Genomic DNA, 15,807 nt, shown 5'->3' with positions numbered 1-15,807 from the left:
TTCCATGATAACGGCTAAATGGCTAACGTTAGCTAGCTACGTTGTTAGCCAAACTAACCAACTAGCCTCACAATATAAAAGATAGTACTTTAATAGGTAACGCAACACAGACAATGTGAATTAGACATGTAGCTAGTGTACACAAACCTTTTATTATTTATTTGCCTTGTTGGATGACCAGACTGGTTCTCTGCTGTGACAAGCGCTCGCTGTGTGGACTCTGGTGATGATCTGATAACGTTCGAAGCACAAACAACCCAAGTGCTGGGTCAACCGATGTATGTTGGGTTGATGGATTTTGACTCAACGCATGAGTTGCACAAAATAATCCAACTTCCATATAAATAACCCATAATGGGTAAAACATTTCATAACCCAGCGGTTGGGTAGATGAAATAACCCAGCATTTTTTAGGGTGTATGTTTGCAAATTCGACGCTGAACACACAATTGAAAAATGGCACGATCCCCTCCTCAAAAAAACAAATATTAGAACATGAAGAATCCATTCCAGTTTTTCTTCTTGGGGACCCAGCGTATCCTTTGCTTCCTTACCTGATGAAGGAATACGCAAATGGGGGAAGCACTGTTCAAGAACAGTATTTTGGACTCTCCATATGTCGAGCCAGAATGGTGATTGAATGCGCCTTTGGCAGACTGAAAGCAAGATTTGGAGCATTGAGAAGGGCGATGGACATTAATATAAACGACCTTCCCTTTGTCATCTATGCCTGTTTTGGCTCCTCCATATACGCGAGGCCACCAAGGAGACGATGGATGAGAACAGAGTCAATGAGGCAATTCAGCACGATAAGGACAACCAGCCAGACACACAAACTTATTTCAGGCGCCACTGCTTAACAGCAGAAGGAAGAAAAAGGTCAGGAGAGTTCTTACTGAATTTCTTGATCCATAAAAGGGACTGTGGCCACAGTCTTCTCCGCCTAGTACATGAGAGTGTGTTACATTCCAGTCAAACCTGGTTAACCTGAAAAAACTGTTAAGTTCGCTTAAGTTAAAAAATTGTTGCTGTTTTTGTTCTAAGGAAATCAGTTAAGGCAATTTTCTATGAAAATTTGAGTTTACAGAAAAAGTTGAGTTTACAGCATCTACAGTTCAACAGTATTGTCTTATGTTAAATAAACACTGAGACATGTACTTTACAACTTTTTTATTGAAAACATTCACATTATTGTGACTGAATAAAAAAATAAATACAAAAAATCACAATCTGCCTGAGTACTGTTTCAGCACAATTTAACAAATCAGGATCCATTTTCAAAAATCTTTCAGGAGCATAACTTAAAGAATGAACTGACCTCTTAACTTAAAAGTAGGCTGGCTTCCTTTACAGAAAATCTTCTGCAACTATAAACAAAGGGTTTGACAGTCCATTATTAAAAAACAGACCTTATTTTACTCATTGTTTTACATAACTTTAAGACCATTTAATTAACAAATGTAATAAATTTAACACCTCAAAAAAGGTAAACTTAAACAGTCTTTTGAAGACAAAGTGAAAGTATAATAAATTAAATATAAAGATGCAGCCCAAACAACAGCTTTCTAATGTTTTTTTGTCAAGAACTTCAGATGTCATCCTGGTAAAGTGCTTGTGTGAATGAAAACGGTGTGAATCCCTGCACAGGTGAGGTAGAGCCAGGTATGTGTTGTGACACACTTACGGTAGTGTTGGGTGGAAATGTGGCAGGTGGAGTGTTGGGTGGAAATGTGGCAGGTGGAGTGTTGGGTGGAAATGTGGCAGGTGGAGCGTTGGGTGGAAATGTGGCAGGTGGAGTGTTGGTGGAGCGTTGGGTGGAAATGTGGCAGGTGGAGTGTTGAGTGAAAATGTGTTGGGTGGAAATCTGGCAGGTGTATTGGGGGGTGGTGGTGGTGCAGATGCATACACATGTCCATAAGGACCCCTGTTTTGGTATGGTGACATGTTGAATGGTTGTGGTGGTGGTTGCATTATAACTTGTCTCAGCAGTGAAAACCCATCTGCAATTGAGCTTGTCAGAATCTCAAGATTGGTTGATAATTTTCTGAAATTTTCAGATGCTTGCTTCTCTGATGTCTCCATCATGTCCAGAATTCTTTTTTTTATCTGGATGTCTTCCTCGGCTGCATGCAGAAACTGTGTCTCAGCTGGAAGCTTTCTTTTAAGTCTGTCCTGTTTGTGTCCTGTGAGTTTTGCCTGAAAAAAATTTAAAAAGTAGATTAAAATAGAAAATTTCAACTCCATAGGCCAAGATGATAAAAATGATACAAAACACACCATTGTTGGAATAAGGCTAAGTACACTTACATTGTACTTAAGTACAGATTTGTGTAACTTATGTTTAGAGTATTTCCAATGTCTAATACTGCAGTTGATCATTAATACCCACCAGTTTATAAAGTACTTAAGTAACATTAACATGATTAACACATTGATAAGTTATCCAGTAATAATTTTTTTTTATTATTATTATTAAATTAATTCAGCATTTTTTCTTTTGATACTTAGTCTTTTCATGCTTTTTGTTGAAACGTATATTCTTATACCTTTGTACTTTTAACATTTTGAATGCAGGACTTTTAATTGTAACAGTGTACCGTTCTACTGTCCTATTGCTACGTTTATTTAAACAAATGATCCGGTACTTTTTCCACCACTGCAACAGACACACCGGTACCTGCATGTATATAGAGTTAATCTACATTCAACTTTTATAAACAAATGCACTTCTAAATGGTCAACGATTAATAATACATACATTAAGTAGAGCTCTCCTCTCCTTCACTAGTGAGGGGGTCAAATTGCTGCCATCAGAGTCTTGAAGTAGATCAGACACGGGAGGCATTTCCGCAGCCGAGAGATCAAGTGTAGATGAAGATGCAGGATCTGAACTGCGATGAGAGGCCGTTTCAACATCTGTCGTTTCTATACCGGATTGAATGGTAGTCGTTGCAGGAGAACCACCCCATATCTGCTCACATAGTTCAAAATAAAGTAGAACCACTCTGCCATGGCCGCTTTTCCGACCGGAATCCACCGCTTGCCTGTATTTAACCCGTATCGCCTTAAGTTTATTGGTGATGATGGTCCTGGTTATATCCTCTTCACGATGAGGAAACTCTTGGGACGTCTCAGGGTAATGCTCTAGGAACAACGCTAGGATGTCGGCATACTTGGACTGACATTTTCATGTGTTTTATTAACTTTATATTCACGTGTGACATTAAGTAAAATCTCAACTTCGCCATCAGTCCAAACATACGACTCTCCCTTTCCTCTGTTCGTCATGTTGTTAGTCTAGCGGAACCGGTAATAACTTTTTTCTAGGCTTCTGATTGGCCAAGGTGACTTTACGATTTGGGTTATATCGCCGCCTGCTGGTGTGGCATGCTCTTGACAGCGCTTGACAGCGTGTTTTTGTGTTTTCATGTGGACGGAGATTTATTTTAAACCGAGCATGTGTGGACGGGTTTTTTTTTTAAAACGGAGGAGAAAAAACTCTGGTTATAAAAATACCCGTGTCCGTGTGGACTAAGCCTTATTTATCCACAATTTTGAAAGGGTGCCAATAATTTTGTCCAGCCCATTTTTTGAGTTTTGTGTGCAATTATGTCCAATTTGCTTTTTTTCCTTCTTTTTTTGTTTTGTTCCATTACACACAAAGGGAATAAACATGTGTATAGCAAAACATGTGTTAATGCAATACTTTTCTGTGAGAAATACTTGATTTTCTGGAAAAATGTCAGGGGTGCCAACACTTTTGGCCATGACTGTAGATACTAGGGTTTGAAAAGACTTCTGTAGAAGTTGAAGTATCAACTCAAGCTTTTTACTCAAGTAAAAGTGTAAAAGTACTGGTTTCAAAACTACTTAAAGTATAAAAGTAAAAGTAATGTAAGGGGAAAAAAATGCCATTAAGGACAAAAGCTTAGGCCGCGCCACAGGGGCCTATAGTGCACTACCCCACCTCCACAAAAAAACATTTTTCTAAAGGCCATAAGGACTATAATGTTATATTAAAATCATACCTGCAAACTCAGAAAGGCTGAAAAATTTGACATCTCTCTGTCTCTCTCTCTCTCTCTTTTTCTCTCTCCATTTAAAAAAGGAGCACCTTGTTCAATTGTATTTGTCTGTTCAAAAATATAAAACAAAAAGTTGATCTAAAAAAGAAAAAGGAGCACAAGGCGACATTAAAGAACGGCTTGTGTATTGCTAAGGCCACAGGGTCAAAATTAAATGATTTATTAAAAATGTAACAATAACTTATAACAATAACTTATTTCAGGCTGAGTCTGTTTTTCAGACAACGGCAGCTACAGTCTGGTGTTACAATCCTCTCCAGTGAAATACAGACACACTTTACACCGTTTAGCTGTCAGCATTTTAACCGTGTTTACTCCAGCTGCTAGCTGCTAACGGTAGGCTAACGTTACCTGCTGTCGAGTGTAGTGTGGCGATGTTTCAGTTCCATTCAATGTCCGTTTTCGGAGCATCAGAGAGAAGCGCAGGCATGTAAGTGGCACCTAATAAGGCACCGAAATCCGCATTGCTATTCGGTCTGGTAGATAACGGTCGTAAAGGCACCGGTGGCGTATTAGCACCGGGTCTGTGCAGGTGCGATGGATCGCGTACAAACCAATAGGGTGTCGGAATGGTATATGTTTATACTTCTCATGCAACCACAATCAAATTCACTCTATCCGGATGGCGCGATTTATGTGGATAGGTTTTTTTTGTCTGTGTTTTTTTGAACGATGATGAGCCGGAATGAAAACAAGCCAAACTGAAATAGGAGTAGCAAGGCTATTTTTAAAATGTAAGGAGTAGAAAGTACAGATAATTGCGTGAAAATGTAAGGAGTAGAAGTAAAAAGTCTGCTGTAAAACAAATCCAGTAACTCCAGTAAAGTATAGATACCCAAAACTTCTACATAAGTAAGGTAACGAAGTATTTGTACTTTGTTACTTGACACCTCTGGTGTACAGACAGCTTTTTAATGTTGTAGCTCATCTAGGTAGAGCTACATTAACTACTTTATATATTTTAGCATAAGAAAACCACATATTTTATAAGCAATTCATGTTTATTTGGATGTGAAATTTTAGTCTGTAAAAAGTAGCTCTTATACAGTGTTCTACAGTCTATCTACTGCTAACACTACCGCCACTAGACACTAAAGTGTCAACTCCTATGAAATGTCCTGTGGATGTCATCCATCATGAATCATGAAGGCACAAGTTCTTAAAAACTCACCCTCTGATCTTGACTTGCGGCCTGTCACCACGCCGCAGATGTTGCCCATAAATTTGAGTGTTTCTGGGCTTCTTTTCTTTCAGAAGTCGATCAGCGGTTTGCGTAGGTAGCCAGCTTCTGCTGGCGACTGGCTCGATGGCAGGTGTCTCTGTCTCTGTCACACTGCCAGGCCCCCTTCAGTCATGTCACTGCTAACGTCACGCAGTGTCGGCCTGAGACCTGAAACTGCAGCTGATACGCTCGAAAATTCCATTTCATCACGGTTGACGTCTCAGTAGTCCCCTGACTTCAATCTGCATGCGTCAGTATTTCAAAGATGTGACCCATCAGGAATTTTTCATACTCTTTCTCTTCATACATACATGACTTAACCCACACTATTATGTTTAATGTGGTTGTGGGGAAAGTGAGATGAATGCTGCTATAAAATCGAATAAAAAAGTTGCAAATATGAGAACAAACCAGCCATCTGTATTTTCATGAGATTCTGTTTCATCAGACTGATCTCAGATGAAGCCATGGAAGAATATTGAGCACAGAAGGAACTCAGTATGAGTTAGTTAAACTCAACTCATTTGGATAGTGAAAGGTTGACAAAAAGAAAGGCTGAATTTTGAATAAAGCAGAAAGGTTTTTGGATTTGTGTGAAATGAGAAGACCTGGAGGCCAAACCTTGGCGTGTGTGCACATTTTTTAAAGGTTTATATGAATCCACCCATTTAGACACACACAAATGGCATAGAGATGCATCTGCACACAAGCACGTTTGCGGTACACATATATTTTATTTTGAAACCCCAGGTAAAATGAGCGTGGTTGCACTTTGACCATCAGTGGGAATCCAAGCGAGATGCCACTTAATATTCTGACGTGCAGCACGGTTTGGTTTGCACACCTGATATTATGAATGTAACATGGAGTTGGAAATAGTCATTCTGTTTGTATGAAATGCAACAAGAGGAGTAAGAAAACAATAATAATAAAGTTGATTGATATTGAATTCCAATCCCTAGGTATCCAAATTGGTCATTTTATCACTTTATGAGGCACATGCATCTTTATTTGGGGCTTTTTTTTAATACTTCTCTAAAGCAATTTCACAGCATTTGGGAAAAACACCTATTTACCTACTTACTAAGATGTGACTTGTGTCTAGATCAGGGGTCTTCAACGTTTTTTAGTCCAGGGACCCTTTAGCTGAAAGAGAGACCTAGGGACATCCTACTACATATACTGTATACAGTTGAGTTGCATTAAACTGCGCCGAATGGATGAAAATAAATGGATATTATTTATATACATTATGTTTTAACGTTAAACATACATGTGGAAGGCACAGTAAATCCTTATGCTTAACTGTATGGCTACCATATGGACCTTACCTATAGTAAGCTTATCTTCAATGTGAAAATTAAATGATTTTTTTCACAAATAGGCCAATTTATCTTTGCTATAAATATGTTGAATTCATATTAATGTATATTTTCAGACATGTAGTAATAAAAAAAGAAGAAACTTTCAAAAAAATATTCTTTAACATAATTTGGTGGCCCCCCTGCACTAACTCTGAGGACCCGCTATGGGACACGGACCCCCTGTTGAAGATCTCTGATCTAGATGGTGACCCTAGATTTATGAAAACATCCTAATCTTAACCCTCTAACCTTAACCATTTGAGGTCAATGCCTAACCTTCCAAAAATGCTTAACCCTTGTGTTGTCCTACCGGCTCACAACATTTTCTATGCTTTTGACTCTTTTTGAAAACCTTTTTGTCACTTATTTCAACACTTTTGTTTTTTTTTTAATTCATGGTCAATAAACCTAATTTATATGACATAATACCTATTTTTTATTTAAAAAGGCAGAAATAATGAATTATTTTGACCAATAGTTGAGATCAGAGGATGTTGAGTGAATTACAGGCTGGTTTATGTTAAAGTTTAGTCAGGATACGGTTTTGAAACAATTGAAACATTGTTTTTCAAATGCTATAAAATTGAATAAAACACCCAACATCTTTATTTTAAATTTCAATGGAAGTAATCATTTATTTTACCTGCGAAGAACGTCGTGTGGGTTCCGTACAACATACATCCATGCATCCATATTGTTTTCGGCAATTTGGTTAAAAGAAACCCATATTTCTGATATAAAAAAAAAAAAAAAAAAAGGGTAAAATTTGACCCGAGGACAACACAGGGTTCAATGCTGCGTGGTTTTCTGGGAATCTCCTGTGAAGGCTATTTGAGTCAAGCATGTCAAGCCAATCAAAACCACCTTATAGAAAGTAAATACATTGAATGGCTAAGCTAAAACAATACTGACTATAAATAGTATCAATAACAGGGTTTGATTCCACGAAAAGCTTAAGGATTGTAATCTTTAGCAGTTTAGACTGGTTCTATTCCCATAAGATACCATTTTTGTATAGGATGGCAGAAATCACGAAAATACATGACAACAACAACAGAACATACAGCAATGTAAAGGTGATCATGTGAGCAGCCAGAAAAATACTTGGAAGTTAATTTGCAGTATCTACAGTATATTTCTGAAAGATCTGTGCATTTCTTATAACTGCAAACTTCAGACTATTTAGATACATAACTATATTTTACAGACATCTGTCCTCTGTGGCAGTCTCTCTGAGTAAATAAAAAGATGTGCAGAGCCTGCTTTTTCTCCTTTACAAAAACAAAAGTACAATATTTGAAAAGGCTGTTATGTTATGTCACCTTTTTAGTACACACAATTCCAGGCAACTCCATCTGAATCAGGGAAAACAGCTCTGAACCTCTGGTCTGCTGACGATGTCTGAATAAGATCCTTGGCCTCTCTCTGCACCCCTGAATCCATACACACACACACACACACACACACAGATCATAAAGGCCAGCCTTTGCATGGTATGTCAGGGCCCCCTTCCCTCTCTCACACACAGTGACACAATCCACCATGATTCATCTCCCTGGCAGTGTGAAGTGTAAAGGAGATTATTACCAGTGAAGGGCTCGGCCCCCCTGAAGATCCACTGCTCTCCCGCCTGCCCTGCAGAGGAAATGGGAAAATATTGCTAATGTTTACAGCCCTTTTTTTTTTTTTTTTTTTTTTTTTTTTTTTTTTTTTTTTTTTGTGTGTGTGTGTGTGTGTGTGTGTGTGTGTGTGTGTGTGTGTGTGTGTGTGTGTGTGTGTGTGTGTGTGTGTGTGTGTGTGTGTGTGTGTGTGTGTGTGTGTGTGCATGTAATGTGCAGTAGTAATGCCTGAAGCCTGACCAGCATGGCTAAGCAGTTCCCAGGCTTGTTCACCATCTAGAAATGTGCTGACTTTGAGGTTTTTTTGTGTGCAAATGTTTCTGTATGCATGCGTTTGCAGAAGTATGGCCATGGGTGTATGATCATGTGTAAATTTAGTTTTGCACATCGATAAATCCAGAAGCCAGCTGTTGTTGAAGCCTGTACAGTATGTTGTACAGGGTTTCTTTGTGTTTCTCTCTTCTTCCTTCTCTGTTTGTTGACCTCACTTTTGCGATTCTGACCAAAACAGGATTGAGGCCCATTTAAACAAAGAGTAGCATTACTGTATGACAAAATCATAATGCTACTCTGATCAGTAACTGTTAAGTGAGAGGGAAGCGGATTGATATGCTAATCTAAATGCAAGCCCATTTGCACACATGTAAATGATACTGTAGGTCACTCATTATTTCTTAATGAGTTGTACGATAGTGGCATCTTAATCAAGTCTGCACTCAGTTCACCAATTAGCATTTAATTTGCAGAAGTACTTAGAACTAGGGCTGCAACTAACAATTATTTTCAATGTATAATCTGTTGATTATATTTTCTCTAATAATCAAATTTGTTTGGTCTATAAAATGATAGAAAATGCTTTAACAAAAAAAAAAGAGTCAATCATTGTTTACCAAAACCCAAAAATGACGACCTCCAATCTCTTTATCAGTCCTGAATTCAAAGATATTCAGCTTACTGTCATAGAGGAGAAAAGAAACCAGAAAATATTCACAATTGAGACCATCAACTTGTTATGAAAATGTTTACTGAAAATCAAGTGAGAAGTAGGGTCATTTTCCATAGACGTCTATACAGTCACACCTCTTTTTGCAACCAGCGGAGTTGCCCCTTGCTGGAAATTAGATAGCATGCAGGTTTAGGGTACTATCGCATTGGCGTCACTTTTCAGACCTTGAAGCTATGTCCATAATTTTTTTACAGTCTATGGTTACTACCCACTTCTGACTATATTTCAGCCTGGACCAAATGGGTGGACTGGCAGACATTGCCCTCCCTAGAGCCATGCTTTAAAATAAAGACAGAAGATTTCAAACAAGGTAAAATAAGGCTATATATTTTTAAGGTATTGAGAAAAAAAAAAAAAAAAAAAGATGTTCACTTGCTACAGCCATTTGTATGTTTTAGGTGCATGTAGAACTGTTCCCATGGGTCATTCTCCTGTCAAGTTTGTTTTTTATAAATCACAACCTTTGCGTGGGAAGTGGCGTACGCACATTTTCAGCCCTGTTTGTGTGTACGCTACGTTTATAAATGAGACCCCTGGACTGTTTTACTTCACTGCATAATTTAGAAAATATATATTCCTGTTGTGTATGTCTATTTTAGTTAGTTTTTCTATTTTAGCTTAACGTTTGTTCAGGTGATTGTGCTTTTTTTTTCAGTTATTAGGGACAGAAAATGTTGTTGCTTTCATACTTAGCTTAATTTTTTTTATTGTACAAGTGAAAAAAAGCATAGCAAAGCTGCAGATTGAAGATGATTGATTTATTTATTTATTTAGACTGATTTATGCATGAAGGGGAGCTCCGCCTGAACAATGTGACCTATCAGCTTGGTATGTTTTTATCACTTGTTTACTTTGAGTTTCTATTTCATTTCAGAGGTTACCTGTAGCTTCAACATCAATGATTTGAGGCTCAATATGGTTTCCCTTCCTTTAACCTTTAAAGAACAAGATGCTTTCCTTTTTTTAACAATGGTACAATGATTGGCACACAGCTCATGGTCTGGCAGTCTGGCAGTAGAACAAGGAGTACTGGAGAAAAGAAAATTGAATCTAAACAAGGCCTACCAGACATCCACAAAGCATTCATTTCATATTGGCTGCAGCCCTATTAGCCTGGAAAAAAACTCTTCTAAGTAATTACAAACTATAAATACATAATCCTTGAATATATTTATTAAAATTAAAATCTTCCCTCTTTATAATTAGAGCTGCATCCCTGTAATATCCCCCTAATGTATCATCATGTCTTAAATCTAATTAGAAAAGATGCTTAATAGCCTATTAGAGTAACCCTCCCCAACTCTAATTGCCTGACTCATAAGCCATCAAAGCTCCAGTGTACACTTTAAAGGTGTTGGTTCCAAAACTCATTGTTTTTCTTTCATTAACAATAAGCTTTTGATAGCAACACATGCAGTGTCAAAATGTGTCGCAGCAAGCACGTGTGTAAAGGCCACACTGGACAGTGGGGATATATTTACTATAAGTAGTGTCTATTTTAAGAAAGACCAGATGGGACATTGGGGAAATAGATATTGGAATGGGTCACTTTCATTTATTTGAACTTGTCAGCGTCAAGCTGACATTGTCTGCGCTACACATTTTAAAGCAATGATTTGCAACAAAGCATGCCTTAGCAACTTTACATCAGTTACAACATATCGAGGTGAAAAGCAAAACATGAAATGCAGTTCCTCTAAGATAAAAAAACAAAAAAATTCTGTAATCTTCATTCATTGACAGGTTCATATTTCACGGAGGAACAGCAGGAAAGAATGCCTTCGCCTTTACTTTCCTCTTTGTTCTTCCACCTCCTGCATTCTGTCAGATCACATGCAGATCAGCTGCAGTGTCTTTATTATGTGACAACAGGAAGTGTTTCATTTCACTGTACATATTGAGAAACATGAAAGAAATCATTACATCGTCAATCTTGTTCAGAAAGGGTTGTAACCAAGCCAACCTGATTATTTAAAGGTCCCATGGCATGAAAATTTCACTTTATGAGGTTTTTAACATTAATATGCGTTCCCCCAGCCTGCCTATGGTCCCCCAGTGGCTAGAAATGGTTATCCCTGGGTATCCTGCTCTGCCTTTGAGAAAATGAAAGCTCAGATGGGCCGATCTGGAATCTCCTCCTTATGAGGTCATAAGGAGCAAGGTTACCTCCCCTTTCTCTGCTTTGCCCACCCAGAGAATTTGGCCCACCCATGAGAGAGAGACATCATGGCTTTCAAACGAGCAAAGTGGCAGTTGGTTAAGGCCACACCCCCCCCCTCCACCTTGCCCCCCCCTCTCTCCTCCTCAATAGCTACAGACACAGAAATGGCACATACTAAGGAAAGCTCATTGTGGGACTGGCTCTAGTGGCTGTAATTCTGCACCAAGGCTAAATTTCGGGAAAGAGACTTCGGATACAGTATTAGGGGACCACTAAGATCTATATAAAAGAGACTTCAGATACAGTATTAGGGGACCACTAAGGTCTATATAAAAGAGACTTCAGATACAGTATTAGGGGACCACTAAGGCCTATATAAAAGAGACTTCAGATACAGTATTAGGGAACCACTAAGGCCTATATAAAAGCATCCAAAGAGCAGCATGTCGGCCCTTTACACTCTATTTGGAGGTAAAACTGAAAGTAAGTGCACCCCTTGTCAAAGAAAAACGGTGCACGCACATGTATGGCAAGTTTGGTTGTTCAAAGTTGAAGTAGGCTGTTGGTTTGTGAACTCTGATGGATGTTTACAACGGAACGGACAGTCTAATCATTTTACCATTCACCTTGGTTTTTTCTTTCAAATAGGTTTAGTTAACACGGTGTTAGTTTAAAACCTGTCTGATCGCCTTACTGTTGATGCTTTCTGCCCCATCTGACAGGTCAAAGCAATTGCCTTGTGGGTACAATATTATCATTACTGACAGAGACGATGGCCAAAGCTACAAAAGACCCAGATTGCAATAAACTGGAATTATCCTTTAATCCCAGCATTGATAGTGCCCAGATCTACATACTGAGCCGCATGGTGATACCAAGGCAAGACAAAAACAAAGGCAATTATAATAACCTAATGCTTTATTTCTGCAAAGCTACGACTTGATCAAAACGACTTGTAACAAAAATGATATTCACCTGCAGTGATGATTTTGTAGTCATCAAACCCACATGCACAGACTCACATGCACATAAAATCCCACCAACAGAACTAATAACACACCTCCATAATCACCAGCCATACCATAAGTGTGTCAATATCTAATAACTAATATTAGATATGGACACCCTGCGGCTGCTGTGGATGCAGCGGGGGCCTCATCTTCTTTCCTCTTACACTGACCCTGAGTCAGCCTCTTGCCGTTATAGCTATATTATGCTTTTATTGCCCATTCAGCACCTTGACCGGCACTGTGGCCGCCTGTAACATGATGTAACAGCTTGCCATCTCTTTCTCCATCTGGCTCGCTCTTTTTTTTTTCTATTTATCCGTCTTTCTCACGCAATTCCTTATTCCAGTGTACTTCCGCTGCTATATGACGCTATATGTCGCTCAGTGTCACTCTCCTCCAGTTTGCCTGCTGATGCTGATTGCCTCCGTAATGCACTGGAAATGTCCTGGGTGACTATTCAGCGCAAATTGCTTTATGTTGTGTTGCTGTAGGGCCCAAACTAACTGGACTGGGGAGGCAGGCTGCAGCCCCTACTGTTTGGGGAAAATAATGACGGAGGCTGCTAATGGGCCTCGCTGTTAGGCTCCAGTTTTTGCTGCTACAGCATAGAATTAGCTGTGGCATGATAGTATAAGGTTTTCAGTCTGGTGTTGATGAAGCTCCTTGGCGTAAACTCACCTCTGAGTTGAAATACATCATTATACCATCAGATCTGGATGCTTTCCTGTTAACGCATCAGGGCCCATGTTCATAATTGGCCCGATGAGCCTCAGAGTGACGCATGTTTGGTCCTACTTTTAGGACCAGGAATAAGAACATTTTATAAACTTTCTTAACTTATAGGGAATCACTCCTATCTCTGCTGATATGTCAGGAGTTAGGCAGAGATTATGAGAGATTTTTTTGGGAATGCTTGATGACGAATGGCTTAATGAAAGATTGTTTTGACTACAGATGAAAAATAGCATTTTGGCTAATTCTGGCCTTTTTAATCCAGGTGTATCATTTTGCATTGTCCTTCTTCTGTCCTTTGTACTTCTTAAATAAACTGAATTGAATTGACAAAAGCCGAGTCATATTTGAGACTGACCTTGTGCAATATGTAAATGAGAACACATGCTTGCCTTGCATTTCATTGTAACAGTGATGATTCTGTCAGAGCCAACATTTTTGGCAGTCAAACTGTAAATCCAACTTTGATCGTGCTTTCGCACGCCATCAAGATATGCAGGCCGAGGGTCCTCAGTGACAGCAGACTATCATGGCCCTCTGGCTGAATGTCAGCTGCATAATGAGGGATACCTTAACTTAATTACAACAGGTAAAATATTTTATAGGGTCTTATATCCTGTTATTTTTTAGTCAGGCTATTGTAAATAATAATGTAGCAGGCCTATAATATTGGGAAGAGGATGCACTGTGACAATATATGGTCATATTGTTATAGTGCATTTCCCCAGACTGTGTGACATTTCAAGAGTACCAAACTTTACTCTGTAAGGGTTGTAAAAGTTAAAAGGGGAATTGGAAAGTGGAAGAGAAGATTCCATGTTCTCCAAAGATTGCCTGTGCAATAGTTGCCTGATGCAGCACTGTTATAAGAACTGTAAAACGTTGTGTGTTGGGGTCAAATTACTCATTTTAATTTACTTTTGGCGGGGCCCTGGTAGTACACCTGGTAGATCGTGCGCCCCATGTACTAAGGCTTACAGGAGTCCTTACCGCAGCGGCTCGGGTTTGATTCCGACTTGCATCCTTTTGCAGCATGTCATCCCCCTCTCTCTCTTCCCCCCTTTCCTGTCTTAAGCTGTCCTATCCATTAAAGGCCCAAAAGCCCCCCAAACAAGTCGTAAAAACATCCCCTGATAAATATTTTTGCACATTGTGCGCTAAACTAATTTAAATTATAGTGTGGCCTAGACATACTCTATCTGTAAAGTGTCCTGAGATAACTTGTGTTATAATTTGACGCTACAAACAAAATTGAATTGAAAACTGTACAGCTTCCCAACTCTAAAATACGGTTCTTTTTTTTTCTTCTTTCTTCTTTTCTGTAGACAGTAATATATTTATTTTATTGCATTAAATGGTTTGTTCTGTCTCCTCTTGTTTCAGGTTGCAGATGCAGCGAAGGATCTCAACATTTTGAAATTTGACATTCTGAAGACCAGCAACTACAGAAGACCACTAAAAAGTGTGTGTGTGTGTGTGTGTGTGTGTGTGTGTGTGTGTGTGTGTGTGTGTGTGTGTGTGTGTGTGTGTGTGTGTGTGTGTGTGTGTGTGTGTGTGTGTGTGTGTGTGTGTGTGTGTGTGTGTGTGTGTGTTTGTGTGTGTGGTAACTTTGATGTGCTTTTAAAAGTGCAGCTGTTTTAGTTTGGGCCAAGACACAAGTCGCATTAACTGTATCTTTTTATGCTCTCGCTCCATATTTAAACTGGATATGGGTCAGATTGGCTCTTTTTATACACTGATCTAATTACATTTTTGGGTCACTCAGCTTTTTACACTGGGAGCCTCGTCAATAAATTATAAAAAATGTCCCTGATCTGCTTCAGAGTGCTGATCATCTGCTAATATCTCTTGGTTGTGTGAAATTGTGCTCAATGGTAAATTCTACAGTGAGCTCTATTGGAACAGCAAACAGTATCCCCCACACACACACAGTTCCAGTTTATATGGTGTATAATGTGTCTCTCTTTAAATGAGTCAGACTTGGCAGAGGGCACCGCTGTGCCAGGCCGGTCCCAGCGAGGCGAGCGGAAAAGAAGGGCAGGGGGAAGGGGGCTGACTCTGCAGGGATGGGGGACAGAAATAGAAGTGGTCAGATAGGGCGGTATTGATCAGCAGGAGGGATCAGAAGATCAGCTGGTGGAGACCGCAGACTGGCCCCACGTCAGAGGGATGTACAGCGCGTAGGCACATACTTTAGATACAATACAGCATGGACAGATTGTGGCCTTTAAGGGAGCAGGACAGGTTATTACATGCTGCTGAAATCACATACTGTAAGACGCGTGGTAACTGATGCTAAGTAGAAACTATGACTACTCTAATCAGGCTTTGTTTGTTTGATCTAATTGACAATTTTCTAACAGTTTGATCAAGTGTTTACTGATTGAAGTAATGTTAAAGTTTGTATGTTAAAAATGTTACAAACTCTCGCCAAAATGCATCCTAGGGTATTTTTGTGAATGTACGTGAGTCAAACTTCAGTTTAAAAGCATAATTAGGACCGAATCACCACTTTTAAGATTCACCGTATTCTCATTTTTGGGTCAAATGGCCTTTTGAATGGGAGAGCTAGGGGCACTCTCATGCTAGTCTCAAAATAGCTATTTTC

General features: G+C 39.2%; 1 protein-coding gene across 2 annotated transcripts in view; it reads left to right on the top strand.

Moving 5' to 3' along the window:
- The window catches only part of LOC120569053 (endonuclease V-like), a 140,198-nt gene extending 125,186 nt beyond the window's left edge, over positions 1 to 15,012 (top strand). For both annotated transcript variants that reach the window (XM_039816875.1, XM_039816883.1), the window contains one exon: positions 14,583 to 15,012. The gene's annotated coding sequence lies outside the window, so the exon portion shown is untranslated. The remainder of the gene's footprint in view (positions 1 to 14,582) is intronic.
- The last annotated feature ends 795 nt before the right edge of the window (positions 15,013 to 15,807 follow it).

The sequence above is a fragment of the Perca fluviatilis genome, chromosome 1 (assembly GCF_010015445.1).
Source record: "Perca fluviatilis chromosome 1, GENO_Pfluv_1.0, whole genome shotgun sequence".
NCBI lineage: Eukaryota > Metazoa > Chordata > Actinopteri > Perciformes > Percidae > Perca > Perca fluviatilis.
This window is presented reverse-complemented; position numbering and strand designations above follow the sequence as displayed.